General features: G+C 42.5%; 1 protein-coding gene across 2 annotated transcripts in view; it reads left to right on the top strand.

Annotated features, from left to right (window-relative positions):
* The window catches only part of kdm6ba (lysine (K)-specific demethylase 6B, a), a 55,457-nt gene that overhangs the window by 8,302 nt on the left and 21,928 nt on the right, over positions 1 to 25,227 (top strand). For both annotated transcript variants that reach the window (XM_077543888.1, XM_077543887.1), the window contains exon 3: positions 21,415 to 21,476. The gene's annotated coding sequence lies outside the window, so the exon portion shown is untranslated. The remainder of the gene's footprint in view (positions 1 to 21,414; positions 21,477 to 25,227) is intronic.

The following is a 25,227-nucleotide window of genomic DNA, read 5'->3' as shown; positions in this document are numbered from 1 at the left end:
GGGAAGTGGCACAAATGGATAATAAATTTGTGCTTTTATAATCTCAACTTTGGCACGGCGTCAAGGTGAATGAGCTGGACGCGGCTCGGTTCTTCCAGGCTGAGGTCGTGATCCTCGACTCTGGAGCTCCCCCGCAGCTCTCGGGCCTTTCCCGGGGGGCAACGGTGTGGCGTGCCGCCTGGCGTCCAGCCAGGACAGACGGCCCGCTCGCCTCTGCCAGCCTACCTCCCCCGAGAGCGCAGACAAAGCTGGGACTGGGCCAGACGCTCCACTCTGTCGTTTTATCGCTTGCCTCGCACCCCCCCCCCCCCCCCACACCTCTTTCGGCGTCTGTGGCTGTCGCTTGGTCTCTTTATTGGCAACCACCACACTTCTTTTTCCACCTTAAGACATCTGCCTTTTATTTCCTTATTTAATTAACCTTTATTTATCCAGGTAAGGTATGGATGAGATGAGTTTATTTTTTGCGGTGTTCACCTGTTGACCAAAAGTAGTGTAGACTCTGATTACAAATATGTTAATACAATTCTTGGAATGGAAAGTGTTGTAAAGTAGGGCTCAACCGGTTTTAACCGCCCTTTACAAAATAATCATTATCGGAGTTTTCCAGATTAAATGCTAATATATTCTTACTTTGGGATGAAACAGTAAATGCTGTTGTCACCCAGATTGATGTTTTTGAGTCATTTGTCCACTAGATGGAGCTCTGACTTTCCTGTCATCCTGTCATCCCTTTTTCCGAACCGCTTAAGCGTTAAATCGTAAATGCTTAAATAATATTTTGCCATGCACTTCACTCATTTTGGTGTTAAGGGACCAAAAATTTCATCGAAGAATATATTTTTTCTAAATTATTCGACCAAATGATCGGCTATCAGAATTGTTTTCTGCCAGATATTGGAATCGCCATCGGCCAAAAATAAACAATAAATATTTTGCTTGTACCCTATTGTAAACAAACATATCCCAGTCAATTTATAGGATTGTCTTTAACAAATGCATCGACACTTTACATTCACACGCTTTGCAGCGTGTGTGTTCCATGTGTCCGTCACGTGTGTGGCCCCGCCCTCCGTCACATCAACCTGCCTGTCAAACCAGCAAAGGCGAGCGCACGCCAACATGTGCATGTGGCCTAGCCACCCACAGCGTGAGCATCATCACCATTATAATTCGTGTGCGCCACCCACAGCCTTTTGCAGCACATATAAAAAGTCTACACACCCCTGTTCAGATGATACCTAGATAAATCATTTTAAATTGTTTTTCGCCATCATGACCTTTAATTTACAATTGGGAGGAAGGGGGGCAGGGGGTTGCACAATTGTGCACACTCTCTTATAACTGGGGATGTGGCTGTGTTTCGAAAGAAGGAATCACTTTCAAACTCATGTTAAATACATTTCCGCTGTTCAAGATCAGGGGTCTGCAACATGCGGCTCTGGAGCCACATGTTGCTCTTTAGTCCCTCTCCTGTGGTTCTCTGTCGATCTCAGAAAGAAAAAAAAAAGTAAAAATTTTATTTTTTTTACATATGTTTTTTAAAAATAAATTTCGAATTAAGGGTTTACATTAAAAAAAAAAATCCCAAAAGGTTTGTGTTTTAGTACATTTTTTTTATTTGTCAGAAAAAGATGAAAACAGTTTTTAAAAATTACCTAAAAATATCCACAGTGATCATAGAATGTCCAAAAAGGAAAAGGAACAGCAGAAATTGACCATAAACTGTCCATGAAATTGTCAGAGAATTGAATAAAAAAGGCAGAAAATAAATTGTTCAAAAAGTAACCTAAAATGTCTCAAAACAAAACAAAGGCCGAAAATTACCATAAAATATTTTTCAAATTGCCCCAAAAGTCAGAAAATTTCTTCAAAAGGAGAAAAGAAACATTTAAAAAGTAACTATAAAATTTTCAGAAATCACGAATATTACCATAAAATGTCCATAAAATTGCCAAATATGCCAGAAATTTGCTGGCAAAAATGTGAGGAAAAAAATGTCAAAAAATAGCCGTAAAATGTTCAAAAAAAGGAAGTAGGCATACAGACAGGCATAAAATAACCATAATATGTCCACAATTGCCAAATATGTCATAGAATTGAATAAAAGAGGCAAAAAAGAAAATGTAACCTAAAATGTCAAAAACAGAAGAAAGTCCAAAAATTACCATAAAATATCTTTCAAATTGCCCAAAAAGTCAGAACATTTCTTTAAAAAAGGAGAAAAGAAAACATCTAAAAGTAACTATAAAATGTTTAAAAGCAAAAGAAATCACAAAAATGACCGTAAGATGTCCATAAAATTGCCAAAATGTCAGAAATTTGCTGGCAAAAACGTAAGAAAAAAAGTCAAAAAATTGCCGTAAAACGTTAAAAAGAAAAAAGGAAGTAGACAGGCATAAAATAACCATATTATGTCCACAAAATTGCCAAATTTTTTAGAAAGTGACAGAAAAGTCTAAAAATCTATGAAAAATCACACACAAAAAATCCCAAAACTAAAGTCGCAAGGTAGAAGAAAACAAATGTCAAAGTATTGCATGCTGCTTATTTTTGAGTTTTGTGGTGCCGCTCTAATTAGCTGTTGTTTATTTATTTGGCCTAAAACGACTCTTTTGCTTGCTGACCCCTGGTCTAGTGGAAGCCTGAAGGTTTTGTGCTACCACAACTTAGAACTGTTCACAATTCGCTACCTTGACTGCCTGAGGCCCCAATTCCATCGGAAAAAAAGGTTTACGCTTTCCTAAAAATTTGCTTTTGAAATAAGCGTCATAAAAAGTGCAATCATCTCAACGGTTCTTGAAGAATCCAAATTTGAATCAACTTTTTTTCTATGTACACAAACCTGGCAGATAAGCAGGGGTCGATTATCGCCTTATCTTTTTCTCCGTCCCACCCTCACTCAAGGGCATGCTGACCTGCCTGTGTGTGTGTGTTTGTGTTTTTGTGTGTGAGAAAGCTTGGCGTCAGTGTGTCTAATCTGACTGGCCGCCACTTTTATCTGCAGGACGCTGGGCCAGATCAGAAAGCTGGAGTGGGGGAGTGGGTTACGGGGGTGTTAGTATGATGAGCGAGGAGGAGGAGGAGGAGGATGGAGTGATGAAGGGCGAGAGGGTTCCGGGAGGGTCCCCCCCTGCACCCCACTTAAAAAGCGTTTGATGTTAAAGTTTGCACGTGGCCGAGAAGGGAGTGAAGTTCAAACGCTGCACGGAATTGGAAAGCTCATTCACCTCACTTGCCCCGTTTCTCACGCACACGCGTGCGCGCTTGAGGATTTCCACAGTCGCACGTGGAGCTGAACTCATCCAACACAGCCGCAGTGGCCTGACAGCCATGTTTTTCTTCTGTTGCTATGGCGCCTGTGTGTGTGTGTGCGTGTGTGTGTTTGTGTGTCACGTGCGTCTGTGGCCCACACCGCACAGCTGCATGTGGTTTGTGTTTGTGTGTCTGACAGCAACACACACACAATACAGCATTCATATAGTTGTGTGTGTAAGAGGAGCCAGATGTGCGCATTTGGGTGTGTGTGATGTTTTTTTTTGTTTGTTGCATGCCCACTTTTTGTGTTATGTGGGCATTCGGACCAACTCTTTTGCTAAACATGATGACTCGGATTCTTTTTGGACGGTAGTGCATTGCGTTGTTTCCTATAGGGATGAACAGTTAATCAAATTTAAATCAACATTGCCATGTATAGATTGCAATTGCATTTTTCCATTAGATATCATTAGTTCCAGTTTTTCATTTAAATGACTGGAGGGTACTTTCAGATGAAACTTTTCCACTTGCTTCAAAAATGTACGCCTCCTGGGTTCAAGTGTTCTTTTATTTATTTATCTTTCAACTACAATTAATACTTTGTAATTTTCACATCATTTATCTTTCAATTTACTTCATAAGCATTCATCTTAGCATTAAGCTATTAGCATTCAGCTATTAGCATTCAGCTTTTAGCATTTCCACGCAATTTCTGCAGAAATTGCACTTAGTCTAATATGTTACATGTGACCTCACTAGTTTAAACATGACATTCTGATTAATATTACATTTGTGGAATATGAGTTATGAAGCAAAATCCAGGCGTTTTTATCCACCTAAGGGGCGGCCATTTTGTCACTTGCTGTCGACTGAAGATGATAGCACAGTTGTTGAGGGCTCGGGCGACGACCAATCACAGCTCACTTGTTTTCTGAAGCTTAGCTGTGATTGGTTGTTGAGACCTGAGTAACTGTGATCTCATTTTCATTTGACAGTAAGTGACAAAATTGCCGCCTTCTGATATTGATAAAAACGGCTGGCTTTTGCTGCTTAACTCGTATTCCACTAATGCAATATTAACCAGAATACCATATTATATACCACTAGTGGGGCTGCATCGAACGAATTGTTGTCAATAATTTTTGTTTTTTGTGTTGACTTCCATCTCAAAAAAAAAAAAAAGTTGTTCAGGCCTCGGGTAACAACCTATCATGGCTCCCCCGTTTTCTGAGTTTGGTTGTTATATTCACAAGCTGAGCAGTGATTGGTCGTTTTCTTAGCTGTGAACAACTGTGATGTAATTTTCAGTCTACAGTAAGTAGCAAAATGGCCGCCCCCTGACATGTGTATTTTGCTGTTTAATTCATTTTTGGGTTAACTTCCCACAGAAGAAGTATTGACGGTTGAGGAAAAAGCAAGTGTCTGGTGAGGTCAAAGTTCAGGGCCAGACATGCACGTGCCTCGAACAGGTATCCTAGCAACGGGCCCGAGAAACTCACACACTTGTGCATCTTTGAATCGTTTCATTCTCCCCAACTTGCGGCATCTCTTGTTATTTATGGCCACCGTTGACCAGCCGCCGTTTGCATCTCGCCCTTTTGTGCGCCCTTTCTCGAGCCAACATTTTTCCAGAGCCGGGGCGCTTGTAAAGACATGGCCGCCGCCCTCATTAGGCGCGCTATAACTCATAATGATGGCATCATAAAAGTAAGTGAGCTGACCACTTATTAGGAGACGTAAATCACAGGCTGCCCTCGCCGGCCTTTAAAAAAAAAAGCGCCTCTGCTTGTGGTGTTTAATCCGCTTTGTCAGCAAAATATGTTTTTTTTCTCTCACTGGTGTGTTCCATGTACAGACTGAGCAGAGCAAGATGTCACGGCGACGGCGGCAAACGAAAGAGATGAAGAGAAATGTGGCGTTGGCGTGAGGTGTTGATTCCCGCAGGTGTGCGAGGGAGGCCCCCCACATTATTTAAACGAGATTAGCGACGTGACATGCAGATGTGTGAGGCCTTTAAATCCAGGCGCTCCCATCTGGCCTAAAAATAGCAGCTAAACTCACTCACCCTTCCCTCTATGCAGGGAATCCAGCCGGATAACCACCCCGCCGGGTTCAAGGGGCTCCCCCCCCGCCGTGCCGTGAAATGCGAGCTGCTCCCACTGTACATTCCGCTCGGTAAAATTGGGGGCGCGGGGCTTGTCGTGGGCGACGGTGTTTAAACGGCTCTGAATGAAGAGAAGCCGCCAGGATGGTGTGCCTCAAGGCTTCGTCTCGGGGCTCCTCTTTGCTCTTTTTTCCCTTCACTGTGTTGTGACGCGGCCCCGGGCTGTTGTGGCTTACCTACAGTGCATACCTAGAAAGGGATGAAAAAAAAAACCTAGGGGGTTGTCAATAGAGCGAGTGCACAAAGGATGTCCGCGGGGGAAATGCAAGCCCAGCAAGATTCGCAGACTAAAACCTAAGATTCCCCCCTCTGCATTCTTCATTGTTCAACCAAAGGGATAATCTGTGGAGGAATTCCAGACCATGAGGGATTATCTACGGTAAATTGCAGATGATGGAATATTTAAGCGTTTACCTGAAATGATTGCTTAGGTCTTGGCAAATGAAGCAAACAATGGCTTAAAATAGCCCCATTTAAGCGTGTTTATTGACAAGGCTGCTAACACAACATGGCAGGGATTTCAAATCATGTAGGAGGTTGTCACACATATGTGTCAGATTGCGTTGATCTCATCCTGTCCCACTTTTGCCGTTTCGGCAAAACAAGCTCGCGGCCGCGCCGATTTGTTGTTGCGCTGCATTACGTCACACCGCTACTATCTTGTTTGTTTGCTTGTGGTCTTTGTGTCGCTCGTGTGCGGTATTGTTGTGTCGGAAGACGTGTGATTAAAGTGTATGCGTGCCCTAATTCTGATCAGTACTTTTTTGTTTGTTCTTCTTTGTCTGTGGGTTACATTGCGTTTGTTTGTACTGTTTGTACCTCAAACAATGTAAAAAGGGAAGTCAACCCAAAAACATTTTTTTACAATAATATGTTCTATGCTATGGATGACCAAAACTGCCAACATTAGAAATAAATACATAAATAAATGAATACAAGTAAAAAAAAAAAATGAAAAAAACAGATACAATATAAAAAAAAAATATATAGAATTCGAAAATTAAATCACATATATATATATTTTTTTATTTTATTTATTTATTTTATTTATTTATTTATTATTTTTTTATATTATATATACACATTTGTATTTACTTTTTGAATTATATTTTCATATTTGTTTTTATTTTCACTTTTAGTCGTTTATCTATTTATTTAGTTATTTATTTATTTTTTAATTTTGGCAGTTTTGGTCCATACTGCCGGGACGAAATGTTATTCAAATGAGGGGGCGGTCCTAAGACAAGACACGCTTAGGACCGCTCCCCACATAAATGACTAAATAAATAAATAAATGCCTAAAAGTGAAAATAAAACTGGATAGAAAAAATATAATTCCAAAATTATTTTAATTTTTTTGTCGTTTTTATTTCCATTTATAAATTTTTTTTTTTGAAATTATATTTTTTATATCCGTTTTTATTTTCACTTTTAGTCATTTATTTATTTTGTCATTTATTTATTTTGAATTTTGGCAGATTTAGTCCTCCATACTATGCAACCCCACTAGTCTAAATAAGGTATTCTGGTTAATATTGCATTGCTGAGCAGCAAAATCCAGCCATTTTTATCCATCTCAGGGGGCGGCCATTTTGCCACTTGCTGTCCACTGAAGATGACATCACAGTTGCTCAGGTCTCAGGTAACAACCAATCACAGCTCAGCTTCCGAAAACCGGTGAGCTGTGATTGGTCGTCGCCCGAGCCCTGAGCAACTGTGACGTCATCTTCAGTCGACAATTGATAATTGTGAACGTGTCAGCTAACTAACATAAGTAAGCAACTGAAAAAGCGGCTCATGTGGAATTGTGTTGTGACTGAACGTAATTGTCTGACTTGACTCGACTTGCTCGTTTGCTTTTCCATGGTGACTTGGGACTTGCAAGTTATGTAACACTTGAGACTTATGATGTGATGCCTCTTGCTTTGTCATGTTAGAACAGAGAAGGACCTTCCCAATGGAATTTCAGCTTTTGATCTTGATGTGATCTGCCCTGCAAACCCAGTGAGTTTCCATGCTACCAGCTCTTATGTAATGATTCCAAAAAAAGGTCATTGCCCGTGTTCATCTGCCCCCCCCTACCGACCTCCTTTTCTCCAGTCGCCGCTCAATTAAATATTCTTCGAAACGCTTTGTTTCCCCTCTTGTCTGCTTCTATTATCCAATATCGCCTGCCCGACTCTTTGGCTGCATCCCATGATTCCCGGCGATTAGTCCCATCGCCTCGTCTTTTTCAACCCCATATCAGCCCATCTGCTTTCCCTTCTCTCTCTCTCTCTCTCTCTCTCTCTCTCTCTCTCTCTCTCTCTCTCTCTCTCTCGCCAACACAAATACTAGAAAAGCTTTATCAGGCTGGCAGGGGGGGGCCAGATCGGTAACATGATAAATCAATATAGTCAGAGAATTATGTAATGTGCCGTCATATTTGTTTGCGGCGGCTCCTAAGCCCCGCCCAGGTGACAGAATGTCATCGATTTGCCGTGTCTTGCTTGTCTTTGATCTCTTTGTCCTCATTTAACCAAAGCGGAGCAATATTTTCCTGATGACACATATTATATCACAAATGAGAATAACATCGCGTTAGATACTAGTAGATACTATGGAGGACCAAAAATTTTATTTAAAAATTATTTAAATTTTTTATATATATATATTTTATATATATATATATATATATATATATATATATATATATATATATATATATATATATATATATATATATATATATATATTTAAAAAAAAATATATATATATATATATATATAGATAGTGTATTTAATTTTTGAATTATATTTTTTATATCCAATTTAAACCTTTATTTATTTATTTAGCCATTTTTGGTCCACTGTAACTTTAAGCATGTGTGTGTGTGTGCGTGTGTGTGTTTTCTTGCAGCTGTTTGTGTTGCACTGTTCACGCACTCGTAACTATCTGCATGTGTACAGCCAGTGTGCAGCCGCCACAGCTGGCACATAGTCAGCTGCCTTTTTTTTTTTTTAATGGATCGACTCGTGCTGTCTGGAAGTGTTCGGCAGTCTCATAAGGAGCGGGTGCGCCGAGTTGGGTGTGTGTGTGTGTGTGGGAGGGGTGACTCTATAGGAGTCAGAGAGTGCAGTCGGAGCACCTATATTTTCTGCAGCCGCTGCCCTGGTCAGAGAGTGCATGCAGCCAGCCCGTGCTGTAGTTTCCATCGCATCATCACGCATCTCGTTCTCGCTGCCCCCTCCTTTTTCCTGACTCTGGAATTCCATCTTCAACCCGCACGTGGCTGGCACTCGGACAGCGTGCATGCCTGCTTGTGTGTATTTTACAGGAAACAGTCAAGTGTGTGTGTGTGTGTGACATGCCAACAAGTGTTGAAGTAAAGATTTTTTGGGTTGTCGAATATAATCTGATGAAAGTAGAGTCCAAGTTGATAAATCAATGATGTCATTGATATTTTTTAGCACCTTTGAGTGTACTCATTCTTTCAGCAGTACATTTTCATAATACAATGCCGCTCACCATTTGGGATTATTGTTCTACGTTTTATTCCATCACAGATGTTGAGTGTGAAAGCAAAAGTGCAATAACTAATTAATAAACATGCTATTACACATGATCAAAGACATTTCCTATTCACTGTGTGTTTGCTTTATATTTCACATCGTATAGCTTAGCTTTAAGCATTGTTTCTTTCGAACTACATCGTCACTTTTTTATTGTTATTGTGTTGTTATCGCTATTATGCAAGACATGCATACCTGCTTCCTGGCCTGATCTTAACCCATGCCGGTTTGCGCATGCACGCATCGGGCGTGCACACGAAGCGTGGAGGTAGTGTGCGCTCTCCAATCCCATCTGCTTGACACAGTATGTAGTGGTGGTGGGAGGGAGGGAGGGAGGGAGGGAGTAGACGAATAAGAACGAGGCCAGATCAGGCTGAGGGAGGGAGGTGGAGGGGTGGGGTGTGCTGGCGTGTACCCGTGAGTGTGTGTGTGTGTGCAGTTTAGAAAAAGGCAGGGAGTGAGAAAAAAAAAACCTGGGGGTTGGGCTCCGAGCTTGTGCATGTGTGTGCGTGTGTTTGTGCGCGTGTGTGAGCTCTCTCTGTTCCTTTCCTTTCTTTGTTTGACTACTGAATGGGAGAGAAAAAAGTGAGATGTAATATCGAGAGAGGGTGAGAAGGAGAAAATACATGAGAGGGAGGGGGGGCAAAAGATCCAAAGCCACTGTCACGCTTTTTTTTTGTCTTTTTTGGACAAAAATGATTTATGTGAGGAATAAGGGGAAGATTATGTCAACAACTACTAGATGCTTCTGACAACAAAGTCATTCCTGTGAGTGCTTTAGTGCATTGGCTGGACTATATATATATGCATGTGTGCGCGTGTGTTTCCGCGCGCGTGTGTGTGAGAGCGAGCTAAGGCGGTGGGGGGAGGCAGCCTGAGCAATTTAAAGGGAAAACACACAGCACACAAAGCTGGGAGTGCAGGGAGGCAAGAGCAGGAACGCCGGAGAGCTGCTGGGAATCTGCTGAGCTGGCTGCCGCTCGAACCCACGGACCCCTTTTGGATTTTTTTGTTTGTTTGTTTGGACTTCCCCACCCCTCCCCGCCGTCTCCCATGGTAAGCCGAGCTTTCCTCGCCGGCCGGCCCTCGGACGCAAGCCGAGGGGGAAAGTTGCGAAGCAGATGGGAGAGGAGCTAAGCTAGCAGGCTAGCAGGCAGGAAGGAATGCCGCACAAAGGGAGCTTGTGTGCTCCAGCTGGGTTTGTGTGTGGATGGAATGTTTATGTCACGGGGCGTCCCGAAACTTTTGCATGCGACGGGAGCCAGAAAGCAGGACGAAACATTGGGAATTGTCACAGCTGCGTTGAAAGCAGGAATTTGAACAAAGGAGCGGACGAGAGTGCATTTAAATCCCCCGCTCGCTTCACACCTTTTTCTTCTTTCTTCCACATCCATCCCTTCTTTTCCTCCTTTCATCTGGACTGACGGGGAAGCGCGTGTCATCGGGTGCAGCGTGTTGCGGCCTTTCAGCATGTTCAGATCACTCGTCTGGTCTGCGGTCAGCGTGGAGCTAAAAGTAGCCGGCGTGTGTAGTGTGAGAAACACAACACTTGTTCTGCTGTCTGCCTACAGCTAATGATCCGTGCGTGCGTGTGTGTGTGTGCGCGTGTCCTAATTTAATCCCCCGTCTCCATGTTTCAAGATTCCTAGAAAGACATCTCACACTGTAAAGTGATACCACACACTTCGACACCTTTCCATTTGCTGCACCCAGCCCACCCGAGGGGAATTTGCTCCTTCCTCCCCAGCGGAAGTGGAACATCATCATCATCATCATCATCATCTAAACCCCCCCCCCCCCCCCCAACTTTAAATCCCATCGCCACTTCCTGTCTAGCGGCACGCCAGGCGCGGTTCAGCCCGGGTCGCCCGTCATCTGACAACGCGGGATGCTAATGCTACGCTAATCTGTTTACGCCGCTGCTTCCCTTGCATCTATTATGTTGTTATTATGACGTGATCTGACATGCGCGCTATATTCAATTACGATTCACGGGAAGTGATTAAGATTGAGTGCGGGGACTGAATAACGGCAAGATTGTTGATTATTTGGAGCGTGTTTTTTATTTAATTTTTTACATGGTTAAAGTTTTGTGGTTTTGACAGCTGAACATGTCGGGTTCTGTATGAACATGATGACGGTTGTCTACTTCCTGCTTATCCCCTGCAGATGAGATGTGGAAGAAGACAGTGTTTTGTTGTTGTTTTTAAAATGTTAAAATGTTCTCCCTCCTTGGTCATGTGGGGGCTCTCCGATCACAGCTGAAGGGGGGAGATTGTGCATTCATTGGAATGGAGGCTGAGATGGCAAGAGAGTCGGGGGGGGGGGGGGGTGATTGAGTGTGCTGCCTGCAAGGAGAAGAAAAAGAGAAAAGGGAGCGGGGGAAGGGGCCGGCTGATGCCTTGTGTTTAAAAACAGGGATGGGGGGGGCAGACAGCCAGTGGAGGAGGTGAGGGGAAGCTGGCTGGCGCCGTGTCTACAACTGGGCACTCGCCATGTAAATAAATGCACATTTGCAAGGAACGCTGGGAAAATCTTCACAGGAAGTCATGCCGCCGTGCAAACTTCAATCATAGACATCTTGTTAAATTGACATAACAGTGGTGGCTTGAGTTAAAAGTGAGCCAACTTCTAAGTTTTTTTTAAGATTTGAGCCTCATTTGGCCAATTTTTGCTTCGATACAAGCTCTGTATGGTGGCATGAACTTCATGTCACTCCCAGCATCAAAGAGAATTACATGTTGTTTACTGCCTAAAGAAAGGCCGCTCTAGCTTAATGTTAGCATAAAATTGAAAGTGCCATTTAGATGCTAATAATTAGCATGGCGGGTCACAGTTATGGAACCCTTGGAAGATAAAATGCCAATACTGTACTCACAGGGATATATTCTTTGTCCTTTGCGAAGAATGTACAGTATGTCTGTATTATACTGCCCCCGGGTGGCCTAGATGCACACAGCAGATGAAGCAACACAATGTTCATTGAATTGAAGCAAAATATGTTGAATTTCTTAATTTACTTATGTCATTGTTATACGTTTTTATGAAGTAAAATATGCTACATTGATATGTGAGCTATTTTGATTTAAAAAGAAATTATCCAAATTTTTTGTTTTTGTTTTTTTGGAAGACTGGGACTGTTTAATAGAATTTCCATTCATTTTAATGGGGAAATATGATTTCAGTGTTATGATTTACGGAACGTGGTCACCCAATAAATAAACTTGTATCTCAAGGCGCCACCATATTCTCCTTGTGATGCAGAGGTAACAATCTAGGAGGTGTCTACAAGAATAGGTGGCCCCAGCTGCCTTTGTTGCAATATTCAGCACACGCATGGAATTGCGCACAGCCTTCAGCTTGTTGAGCGAGCATATTTTTCATGACTCGCCGCCAGTTCTTTATGATCCCATCTGAGCCGCGGAACATACTGTACACATGCTCGAAACAGTAGCTGCATTTTGTTCCACCGCTAAACACTCCCAGGGCCTGGCCGGGTCGCCGAGTGCACTTTGGATTAGCGTTATGTGCTTAATTCTATTATGCGCTTGTCAAAGGGCCAAGGCAGATTCGCTTTTTTGGCTTTAATGGCGAGCGTAGGAGCGCACGAGATAGCCGCGTGTGTAATTAGCTCACGGGTGGGCGGGGCTAGATGGGAGGGACAGGCGTGTGTGGTACGAGGTCACGGCCACGCCGATGGACTGGGAAAGGGAGAGGAGAGAGGATTCCCTGCCTGTACTGAGCTTGATTTTTTGTTGTTGATTTTTATCAGTTGTCTCAGTTGGACTTTTACCATTGAAATGAATGGAGAAGAAAAAAAACGAGCTATTTTTATAATGTGTTTTAATGAGAAGAATACCAATCTGTAATATTGTGATTTATAAAAACATACAGTAATGATGTAATATGTAAAGAATTAGACTTTTTGCTTCAATTCAATGGACATTACATATCACTCTTGTCAGGGGTCAGCAACCTTTACTGTCAAAAGAGCCATTTTAGGCCAAATAGATAACAAAAAAATGTGTCTGGAGCCATAATTCACTCCCAGCCATTTTCACTGAAGCAACCCCCTTCGCTCTTGGCTGTTTTATCGGATTTTGACTGATTTTTGCAAGGCCCACAGAATATTGGTTTCTATTGCTATAAAAACATGGAACCTACCAAAAGAAAGATTAGAGTCTCTTTTTTTAATCAGGAAATCTATCTATTTCAGTTTTGCAGCAATTAGCATTAGAATATAGCTACATTTCATCATTATTCACAAATCTATTTAGAATTGTGAGTAATTGCCCTGGTTGATCTCTTTTGCTCTGCTGCTAACTGCTGGTCGTTTTTGTAGTAACTATAATTTCTTCAACCGTTCTCTGCAGTTGAGAGGCTGCATCAAAGCCTTCTGTATGCTCTAGCATTAAAAAACAACAACATAAAAACATAGAAATACGTCTTTGGGACACTTAAAATATTTTTAAATAGAACGTATTTATATGTCTTTGGGAGCAAATTAGTTAAGCAATTCCAGAGACATTTTGTTCTGCTTTTCCTCTTCCTTTTTGGACATTTTATAGCAGGGGTGGGCCAACTCGGTACTGCGGGTTTTGGATGTTTCCCTTCTCCAACACAGCTGTGTTGTGTGGGAGCTGTGTTGGAGGTCATGTTTTGGACATGTTTAGATCATTTTAAATAACGTTTTCACCTACCTTTCGTTTCGCCTTTTCTAACAACTTAAAAAATTGGACCTGACATTTTTTTTTAAATTTAATCATTAATGCATTTAAAGAATGTCTTATCTAAAAACATACAATTCAATATAGTCATAAAACGAGTCATATCTCAAGGCACCACTGTCATTCATGATTGTGTGTATTTGTGTGGCAAAAAACAAACATCAGCATGAGTGTGTTATGAATGAAAAGTGAGTCTTTCATGTGCACTGCAGCGAAAATGTTCCGCCAAGCCCTGTCCTACTGGTCTTACTAGTCTTACTGGTTGCGAACACACACACACACACACACACACACACACACGCACACTTTCCCTCTCAATGTATTACTGGCACACACACAAATGAAAGAGCCCATGACATAAACGTGACCCTGCCCCCGCCTTCAATCAATGCAGCTGATCAGCTTACGCTAATGCATTAACCTGATTGTCTTAAACGGATTGATGGCGTTTATATGTGACTCCATTTTGGTGGCCCACCTGTGCACATGGACGGCTTCCTCCACCGACTGTCCCTTTTTACCCAGTTCCACGCTGAACCTTGACCCCGCCGCAAGCCATAAAGGTCCAATCGATTGCTGTACTTTTATTTGCGCCTATGAGATTTCAGCGTTGTTGTGTTTTAATATCTGGGACTGTAAGGTGCACTTTGACCTTTATTGGTCTCATTCTGCATGTGTGCAGACGCTCCCCCCCACCCCCACCCACTGACTCTTAACATGATCTGTCTCGGGGATCGGAGCCCCTCCATCTTCCTGCCGGTCTGTCTGCACCCTCCTCCCTCTTGCCTCCACCTTCGTCTCCCCGCAGCCTTCTCTTATTTCCTCGCCCTCCTCTTCTCTATCATCCCTCTTTCTTTCTTTTTTTTGCCATCGCCCCCCTCCGTAAGTCCTGTGTCAGCTGTCCAAACTCTCACTGTGTGGAGTCCAAAGGGTTTGTGACTGTGATCAGATGGTGTTGATTGCAGAGATCAGAGGAGGGCATGTGTGAGTTTTAAGAGATGGTGGAGGTGGGGTACTTTAATTTCCCCCGACTGTACTCATCCGATACGCTTTCAGCAATTTTACTCCAGGCAGTACGCACTTTTTAATGCATTTTAAAGTCCCTGTAAGGTGAAAAGTGACACAGCATGCCAAATTTGAAGGATTCAATTGAGAAGTAATACCCCTCCCTACCACCGGCGGCAGTAGTCACTATTCCTCATTGTTAAAAAAAAGACAACCGGAAAGCTTTATACAGGGGCGGGATATAAAAATGTAAACGAAGCATACCGCTATCTTTTTCATTCACAATGTACTGCCATATTCGCTAGCTAACAGCCAATCAGAGCGATCCGACGTCTGACTGGCGTATAGAGGTCTTAAAGCAGCCACGCCAGCCCAAGACCCTACATGCACTCACTGCTAGCAATGAGGCGCTCATGAAAAAGTGCTCATGACAGCAGATTTTTGAAAGGAAAGTTATATTTTTTGGATGTACTTTACAGTGTCCACAATAGGTGCTATTATTTTTTTATTCACTCCCTAAATCCTTTTTAAAGGGCAAGTCAGCCCCAAAATTTTATTTAAAATATGTTGTATGTGCAACCCATTAGCCCAAACACGGCATTACGACTAATATTGCATGTTTAGAATATGAATGAAATTGAAAAATGCAGCCATTTTTATCCATGTCAGGGGGCGGCCATTTTGGCACGTGCTGTCGACTGAAAATGACATCACAGTTGCTTAGGGTTCAAGTAACGACCAATCACGGCTCACCAGTTTTTCTGAGTTTGGTCATGTGACATTCATAAGTCGAGCCATGATTGGTCGTTATCTGACCTGAGCAACTGTGATGTCATTTTCAGTCGACAGTAAGTGGCAAAATGGCCGCCCCCCTGGGATGGATAAAAACGGGTGGATTTTGCTGTGCAACATTAAATGTTAAGTTTCCATTTGTCAACTGTTCAAACCCACGAATTAACAGCTGCAGATATTGTCGTGTATTTATGCCAAGCTTGATTATTCTGTGAAATTGTTAAATTTTTAACATTTATGTAACACTGCAATTTTGATTTGAAACTCCTCATGGGAAGATTAATTATAAAAGCATTTTTTTTCCACAAGCTGCATCTATGATTTTTTTTTTGTTTGTTGGGAAACCACACTCAGGCAAAAGTGGGAGAAGAGAGGAGAGGGCATGTCCCCAACATTGCACATCATAAATAAAATGTCAGCAATGCCGGCGCGTGTTAGCCAGTGTTCATGCTAGCGTGAAATCTGCTCTCGCTCCACACCACCCTCTCTCGCTCGCTCACTCCCTCTCTCGCTCACTCCCTCTCTGATGTCGCGTGCGCTCTCTCTTTGTGTGCGTGCGTGGGGTAATTGAGGTGTGTGACCTTGGTGTAGGTCTGGCAGGTGTTACGGGAAGGATGGCAGACTGATGGTTTGCCTGTATATATGTATGGTAATATGTAGAATGCTACAGTGGGAAGAAATCATGTCAATGTGCCCGTAATGGTTACTTGAAAATCCTGCATATTTTCTGAGTCATCTGCGCTTGATTGTCGACATAGCGCCCCCTATTTGTTGTGTGACGTCGCGCTAACTTGACCTCCTGACACACTTTAACGAGCAGAGACATGGGGTCGAAATGACTTTGGCACAGGGTTGCCGAATGGCTCCAGATGTGCTCCCCCTCTTAATATGAGCTAGAAGCTCTTTGTGTGACAGACACACACAAAAAAATCACACAATTAGATTATTTTCCTAATTAAAATAATATCACATAATGCTTGACTGATACAAAGCATCTCTCTGCATCGCCACACGCCATCCCTCTTCCTTCTCTTCCACCCTCCTTTTCATCACAGTCGCTCCTTTTGCACCATCACCCTCCCCCACCTCTCCTCTGCCTCTGTGCACAGTAGCAGAGTGCATCTGTGTCATGTCACCGGGTTCTGGCGTCCCAGAGTAAACCCCCCCCCCCGCCCCCCACCCCTCCCGCCTCGCTCGCATACCAATCCCTCTCTCTTGCTCCCCGGCATTTTCCTGCGCTTCTCCCGCTCCGTCGCTGTCCGACGAGCTTCCTGTATCAGGATGCGATCCTGTTTTGCTTGTGTCGAAATTGCGCAGGAAGACTCGGTGAGAGAAATGCAATTTTGTGTGTCTTCATGTGTGTGTTTGAGGCCCCTCCTGAGAAAAAGACAAACAGGTGAAGACCAGATTGGGTTCCACCTCATTTCCTCTGCTCTGTGCAGCTGGCCAAGGACAAACACACGCACAGAAGAACACGCACACAAAGACATGTATTGGATGTATACATGTAAAGATGCAGTAGTATTTCCATGGCAACTGTGACTGATTTGTGAGTGGTGTGCCATTTTGGCATATAGATGAGTTTTAGCTTGTAACACTTTGTCTATGCTTTGAGGCTGTGGTTCTTAACCGAGTTCGATCAAACCCGAGGGGTTCGGTGAGCCGGCTCAGGGGTTCGGCAGAGGTCAAGACACACACCTGACTCAAATGATGATACGCCCCGCTTGGCCGACTTGTGCTTGTTGTGATGGTACATTGTGGTCATCCTTTTATACTTTATGTCAAGCAAAAAAAGAAAGTGGACTATGTGCAATATGAATTCACATGTATAACGGAACATATGGTGTTCCACAGGGTTCAATTCTGGGGCCTCTGCTGTCTTGAATTTGAAAAAAAAATCCTATTTTATTTTCACATGCAAAATTACCATCCTTTCTTGTTTATGTATGTCCTGTAGAGCTTCACAGCCAAGGGCTGCCCCTTTAAAATTAGTGGACTTATGTCAAGTTTTAAATAAATTCTAGGTTTTTCACTACATTTAGGGTAAAACATTTTCAGTGTATAATTGCGTGTCGAGAACACGTAAAAACATCCCTGAGTCATCCTAATTGCTATGTACAACACTGTGTATTGCATGCTTGCACAGGCTTGGCCGGGACGCGTGTCCCACACGTACAGTATGTGATCCAAAGTGCATCTCTAAATTGAAACAAGAACATTCAATGACACAGAGCAGTTTTTGCTTTTGTCATAAAAAGAAGAGAAACATTGAGAAGGGAAAATGGGGACAGGCTTGTGTGGGAAAGCGAGTCGAGGCACGCTGGCAGCCAGCCGGACTGTGTGAGTCTCAGTTGAAGAAACCGTAACTGTGTTGTTCTTGCTCACAAAGCCTCATTGGATGTCGTTTTAATGCCTGGGAGGGCTGCACTCATGATTTGTCACATGACTGTCATCTGCTGTGATTTTTAGTTGTGCCTTTGGCTGTGTGTGTGTGTGTGTGTGTAGTGAAGTCCAAGATGACCACTTCATTTTGTGACGTTTTTTTAATTTTTTAATTTTTAATTTTTTTTTACAATAATATGTTCTATGCAGCCCCGCTAGTCTATATATGGCATTCTGGTTAATATTGCGTTAGTGGAATATGAGTTAAGCAGCAAAATCCAGCCGTTTTTATCTGTCTCAGGTGGCGGCCATTTTGCCGCTTGCTGTCGACTGAAGATGACATCAATGTTGCTCAGGTCACAAACAATCACAGCGAAGCTTCAGAAAACAGGTGAGCTGTGATTGGTCGTCGCTTGAGCCCTGAGTAACATTGATGACATCGTCAGTCGACAGCAAGTGGCAAAATGGCCGCCTCCTGAGATGGAACAAAACAGCTGGATTTTGCGTTATAACTCATATTCCACTCATGATGAGACTAATGAGATCACATATAACATAGTATTGTCAAGAAATGTTTAAGGTTGCCTTCCACCTAAAATAAGAAAAATAGCAATTTTCTGATTCACTTCAATGAACATTGGGCTGCTCTTTCTGATGTGCGTGCCTTGGCTAGTACAATTTCTCAGTCAACTGCACTAATATTGGGCATTCTTAGCAGAGGATAAAGATTATATGCATGTTTATAGCATATTATCTTCATTAAGTGGTGAGTGATAAGAATTGTTGTTGTTGGTTTATTTGTAAATAATTTCTTAGTGTTTGCATATTTCAAAAAGCTCAACGACAACAAAAAATATCTAGAAGTTGTCAGGATCGTCATACCCCCACCCCCTGCCCCACAGCGTTGCTGTCTGTGTCATGTTATTTTTAGCAAATATAAAAACAAACATCTGTCTGTCTTCCTACATGTCTGCTGTGTGCGTGGCAAAGTCTGACTGCCACCCTCCTCCTCCTTCCGAAGTCTGTAGGGGTGCTCGCGTGACCTTTTTGCTGAGGGTCACGAGTAAAACCGCCCCAGCCACATGTGGGCCTGACACGCCTGTGACCTGTCTGTAGCTCTGCCATATCCGGACTGGCGCGCGCACTGACTGGCGCTTGTGGCAGAAAGCGACAAACGTGACCTAGCATGCACTCACAAATCAGATAAAATGGCGCTTCTTGTGTCAAAAGCTTTGTTCAGTCAAGTTCGTTTGAGGCTTTTGCCAGCGTAAATGTGAAGCGAATGCGCGCAGAAAGCTCGGAATGTAACGGCCGCCTGCTGTTTTGTGTGTGAGAGAGCGGGAGAGCTCCTGTGCGTCTGATGAAGACATGAGACATGCTGGCCCAACTTGAAGGCAGCCACTGAATCAGCGCTGACTAACTCCGCTCACGCCATGTGGGCTCGCACACGCCGCCTGCTACTTGGTGGTGGTTTAAAGTTCACAGAGCAGGCGACAAATGGTCATTCCGAATGACGCTTTTTGACTTAATAATTACGCTGTCATATTGTATAATATAGGCCAGTTGCCGGTGTTAGCAGCTAGTGGCTAGCAGCTAACAGCAATTGCCCCGTATAAGATGGCAGCAACGTCATCCTAAAATCATGTTCAAGCGATAAATAAAGATGCTAAAAAGAAACGCTAACTAATGACGCGGCCATTTTATAATACGGATCAGTTGCCGGTGTTAGTGGCTAGCAGCTAGTAGCGAGTGTCCAGTATAAACTGGCAGCAACGTCATCCCAAAATCATATTCAATCGATAATTAAGGATGCTAAACATAAACTCTAATTAATTGTGCTGTCAATTGTATAATATGGGCCAGACTTCCCAGTCGTAGCGGCTAGTTGCTAGCGGCTAACAGCAAGTGCCGACTATATGCTGGTAGCAACGTCGTCCCAATTTATGTTCAATTGGTCATTAAGGATGCTAAAGAGAAACTCTAATTATCTACGCTGTTATTGTATAATATGGGCCAGTTGCCGGTGTTAGCAGCTAGTGGCTAGCAGCTAACAGCAAGTGCCCAGTACAGCAACTTCATCCCCAAATCATGTTCAATCGATAATTAAAGACGCGAAAAAATAAATGCTAATCAACTACGGCGCTGTCATTGTATAATATGGGCCAATTGCCGGCGTAGGCGGCTAGCGGCTAGCCGCTCTCAGTGACTGCTCGTAAGCTGGCAGCAACCGTCGGACTACTTTTCAAAGGCAGTTTAATAGGCAAAAATAACTGCACACTTATATGTTGACAACCTGGCACAGTTGCACTTCCTACTGATCCATTTGAACAAAGTATGCTTACTCAAATGTGCTGTTTTAGCCGGCAAAAGCGCTACTATGGCTCTGATATACTAATAGTTCTAGACACAAAAAAAATACAGTGTGCTATGTACAATTAAAATTTCAGAAATGTTGCTTATTATCTAACTGCTATTCATTATTAAGTGAAAAATATTTTATCTGAACACTTGATTCAATAGAATTTTTCAGTATTATACACAAATACAAAAATATTGAATAGCTGCAGCCCTAGAATAAATCAATGAAATTTCATGAACCAAATATTTACATATAGGTTGTAAATGCAGCGTAGTGCTTCTGAGCCAACAGAGAAGGCCTTGCTAGTTAACCTTTAGTCAAAAGGCTCTTGACTTAGTTTATGATACAATGCCTTGGTCATGTGAGCATCTCCTTCACAATCACAACCGAGTGGCTTCAAGATTGTGGCACTTCCATGACAATTTTTCCCTGGTTGTTTTCTACTTACTTAATTCCTTTTATGACCGCGTTGCCGTGGGAATGCGTGCTACGCAAATAGTCGCCCACCTGCGCACACGTGTGCACGACAGTAGGGCCAGCTGTGGCGCAGAAGGGTGAGACCTCTGAACTCTAGTTCAAAGGTCAGGAGGCTTTGACCCCCCCAAGCTGCCAGATCAGTGGAGCTGGGCCAACTGTATGTGCGTCTGTATTGACAAAGCTGTCTCACACATGCACACGGAACACCCCAGGGTGCGGCACACATAGTTGCTTCATGCGACGGATATTTGAACACAAACAGGACAGCAAAACATGCAGACAGTCAATATAACACAACTTAGATGCATATATTCTTTATCCTCTATGAAAACAACTCATTCTTTTGGTGACATACTTGATTTGTATCTGTTTGACTTGGTCATGGTTTCTATGGGAAGTTTTAAGAGGAAGGGGAGGAGTGTCATTTGAGGACAACGTGTGTGGGTGTATTTGTGACATGAACGCATATCACAGGTGTCGTGTGTACTCATGATGCAAGCGGAGGTGTGTTTTGGGGGCGGGGAGGGACACCAGGGGGCCACCTGTTCTTGCCAAGCAGCATTGCATTAACACTATAAATGAGCCACATGCACATTGAACCCAATACCTCAGTTTATGATGTTTAGGAAAGTCAGTAAAGGAGCTCATATCATTTCTACTGCTTTTAAATCTTTGCATGTTTTGTTTTTTTTTCTTCAGGAGATGGAATGTATGATGGTGGCCTGGTGAACTAGACGGACTACAATACCCATGGTCACGTGGTAAGGCTGCTTCCTCTTTGTTTGCTATGTACTAACTAAAATATGCATATGGCTCTTTTTGCACCAATGAAGCCAAATGTGTTGCAAGCGGGTTGTGTAACCGTTGGGTGTGTGTGGACGACTGACAATATCTCGCACACCGAGGGTTGTGTAAGATGTCAAACGTGTGCTCATGTGGCCTCTTGTCATGGATTATTAGCCAGGTATTTTTGCACTGTGCCAAATATGGTCATACAGGAAGCTTTAATAAAATCGGAATTTGATACAGAGAGACCACATAAAATGTTTTTAATGGCGTAGTGGCTGAACTTAACTATGCAACAAACCGATTTCAAAAACAGATTGGCACGAGCAGGCCTTTCATATTGGCTACGTGAGGAGTGACAATATTGCATCATCGCCTTTAGTTTCATTCATGAAATCGGACAAGGCAATGACTGGCCTCATATTTTTTCCTCTAATATCATGTTTCAACACCAAAACATTCACTCTTGTCATAACAAAAAAACACTAGCTTAGCGCTGGAATGCGAAATTGCCATTGAGGCGCTAATAGATTAGCATTGATGTCTCTGATGAGTCGTGAGGTAGCTGGGGTTGACTGTTTTTATTATCGTCATTATTCTCATTATTGTGTCTGTCAGTATCTCAGTGTACCCAAAAGGCTGACTCACGCTGTCTCTCTCACACTCATGCGTGGTCCCACACACCAGCCTCCATATGAGAGGCAGAAAAGCACCATCTGTAGCGGGGGACACTCGGTCTCCTACAAGCACACAAGCTGCCGTGCAGGCTTCATTTTTTTTTTAGGTTTATTTGTGGAATTATATACAGCTGGTGTGGCGGGAATTTCTGCTAAGTGTATATGTTTTATGAGTGTGAAAACTGAGCCGTTGTCTTTAATTAAACGCATTACACACACACATGGTCCCCTGCTCCCTCCTTTGCACACGTCAATATCGGGGCGATAACCTTGCAGTTGTCGCTCACTGAGCCACACACAAAGTTGGACCTCCACGACTGATTGCCATGCTTTAGCATCCTTTGTTGCGGCTTCATATTGTCATTCCATGTCATGTGTGGGGTGCGTACTGTGTGTGTTCCCACATCTGCCAGTCATAAAATCATAAGCCTTTCATCATGAGGTGGCTGGGCCTGAACAATATTTTTATTATGCACACACATTTTAGGGTGCAGTGAACCCCTTTTTTATCATAGAGGATTCGTTCCAGATGCGTTCAGTTTATACCGTTTACCAGGATTTTCATACCGTGGCCAAAAGTAGAGGCCGGGCAGGGTTACACCTGTCTCTGCCGTAAATCCATGTTACCTGGGAACTGTGCCTTCTTTCTTTAGTTAGCTAGCTGCCTAGCTAGAGTTCTTCTTACTGTTTTTTTGTTTTTTGATTTGTGTAAAGTGTCTGAATATTCTGACAAGCACTATACAAGCTTCATATATATATTTTTGTGAGTAATAGTATTACTATGATGTATTATGAACTACTGTTTATCATTAGCCTAATAGTTTTAAGTATTAACTATGTCATTAGCCTAATAGCATAATTGCCTGAGTTACTTCTGAACATTTTTGGAAAACAAGAAAAAGGACAACAAATTCAATTAACAAGAAGAGTCAAGTTGCCTCAATTCAATATTTGCGGATTTACATGACCTGGTTAACTCTACACAGATATAAAGAAAAGACATTTTTAAGAGCAAGCACGTTGACTAGGGCACTTCTGCTAGCATGCTAATGAGATAATATTGCCTCACAAACGTGGGCTAGCTTAATGCTAACATTAGGCAAAACGCCGTAGAAGTTTAATGAAATTAAGCATAGATAAAGTAATTATAAACCTTCAAGCAAGTTAGCACACTCGGGGCAGAAGCACATGCAACAAGCATACAATAATACTCGGAGGCATAATATTATCTTTGCTTTGCAGGAACAGCGAATATAACTGCAACTTAGTAGGTTCACTGTACATACTACAATGTGCTACTTATTCATTTAGTACCTCTTGACAATGGAGTCCCATGGACCCTAGTGCCGCATGCACACACTCCATTACTCCTTCCTACAAAACATCTTCAGTTGTCAATAGGCCACTTGTTGTCATGTGAGCCAACACAACTGTTGAGGCACAAAGGTTGCTCACAATGTTCTTATTAAAATAAATTCCCTTTGTCACCAGGACCAAATGGAGCCGTGTGAGTGTGTGCCATCTGAGTTATTAAGTTCTTATTCCTTATGTCATCCTCTCTGCATCATCCTCCCATTCTCCCTGATAATTTTGCCGCTCCTTTTTCCCCGCTGAGCCAGGGCTTGCTAAGTATAGCCGCTTTTGTGTTTACAAACATGCAACACACACTCTGCTCTTTTTACAGAGTGCCAAAATGACTACATGGGATAGAAATGTTTGTGGCCTGTGAGAAAGGCACATTCTGTGCTTCGGATATGATCTTTGCCTGCTGTGTGAAAGGCCCACTTTTTAAAGAATTATGGGTGTGACCTTGACTTGTAATCAGGAAAATACAGTCTTTGACATTATCATAGCGTCCCAGGTTGACCTTCTTTAGCTGTTTGTAAAATTTGTGGCGCAGTCAGTGCACGGTGTAATGTTCTGTTGGTGCTAACAGCTATTCCGAGGCATGATATTGTAACACATGCTAATTCTGTTAGCATCTAGCTCAATAATACAGTGGTGCCTTGAAATGCGAGTGATCAAGATACAAGCTGTCATTTGGCTGATTATTTTGCCTTGACTTCATCAGAGAAGAGATTTGAAGCTTTAATGTCGCTCCCAGTTGAAGTTTACTGTCACAATTATAAAACAAAGAGAATAACGCGTATGGGTTAAAACAACCGCAAAACTTTGCTTTAGAGAAGTTCATTTAGCTTAATGCTAACATATAATAGGAAATGCCATAGACTGGCTAAGAGTAGCATCTATGTGGTGGTGTTATTTAAACAACAGTGCAGCAATATGTAGACAGACAATCTTATAATACTATAGCTTCTCCAAAAAATGGCTAAAGTTACTGGTTAGTAATGCCTGTCTGTAAATGCTCCTCTGTTGTATGAATTAATCATGATGCACTGACTTTTTAATTTTAAACATTCTATCTAACTTATATGTTATTGCTAGAACCTTTTATAAAGTACCATTTTAAGTGCTATTAGAAACACAATACAAATATTTTTGTTCAGTTTTTTGAGACGCCGGAACGGATTAATGGCATTTCTATTCATTTCAATGGGTGATGATGATTCTAGACACAAAAAATAATTTCACTTGCTTTAAGCATATTTTCCTCAAAAACATGTATAAGGCATTCCTCTCTCTTTTTGTTTTTGTTTCTACTGGTTATGAGTGGGTTTATCTTAAAGTCAGAACTACCAATACTTTAATTCTAAAGTGACATTAGTTTACATACACTTTTTTTATCACTTGTTTTCCTTTGGTTTTTAAGTCCAGTGTTTGCAGTATACAGCAACCCGATTTCATTTCTTTACATAACACATGGCAACTTTGATGACGGCCAGTTTATTCATCACCGCGTGTGCTGTGATTGTGTGTTCAAGTGTGGAGTGGGGTGGAGAGGCGGTCGGGTAGGGGGCGGTTCTGGTACCACGAGCCGTGACTCGGTGCCAGTGTGCTCTGTCAGGGAATTCCGGGGCAGTGGGGTGACGTCAGCGTGCGCGTGTGCGTGTGCGTGGTCGACTCTGTCCCTTTAAAAAGTGAGCCGAGC

This window comes from Vanacampus margaritifer, chromosome 15 (assembly GCF_051991255.1).
Source record: "Vanacampus margaritifer isolate UIUO_Vmar chromosome 15, RoL_Vmar_1.0, whole genome shotgun sequence".
Classification (NCBI taxonomy): domain Eukaryota; kingdom Metazoa; phylum Chordata; class Actinopteri; order Syngnathiformes; family Syngnathidae; genus Vanacampus; species Vanacampus margaritifer.
This window is presented reverse-complemented; position numbering and strand designations above follow the sequence as displayed.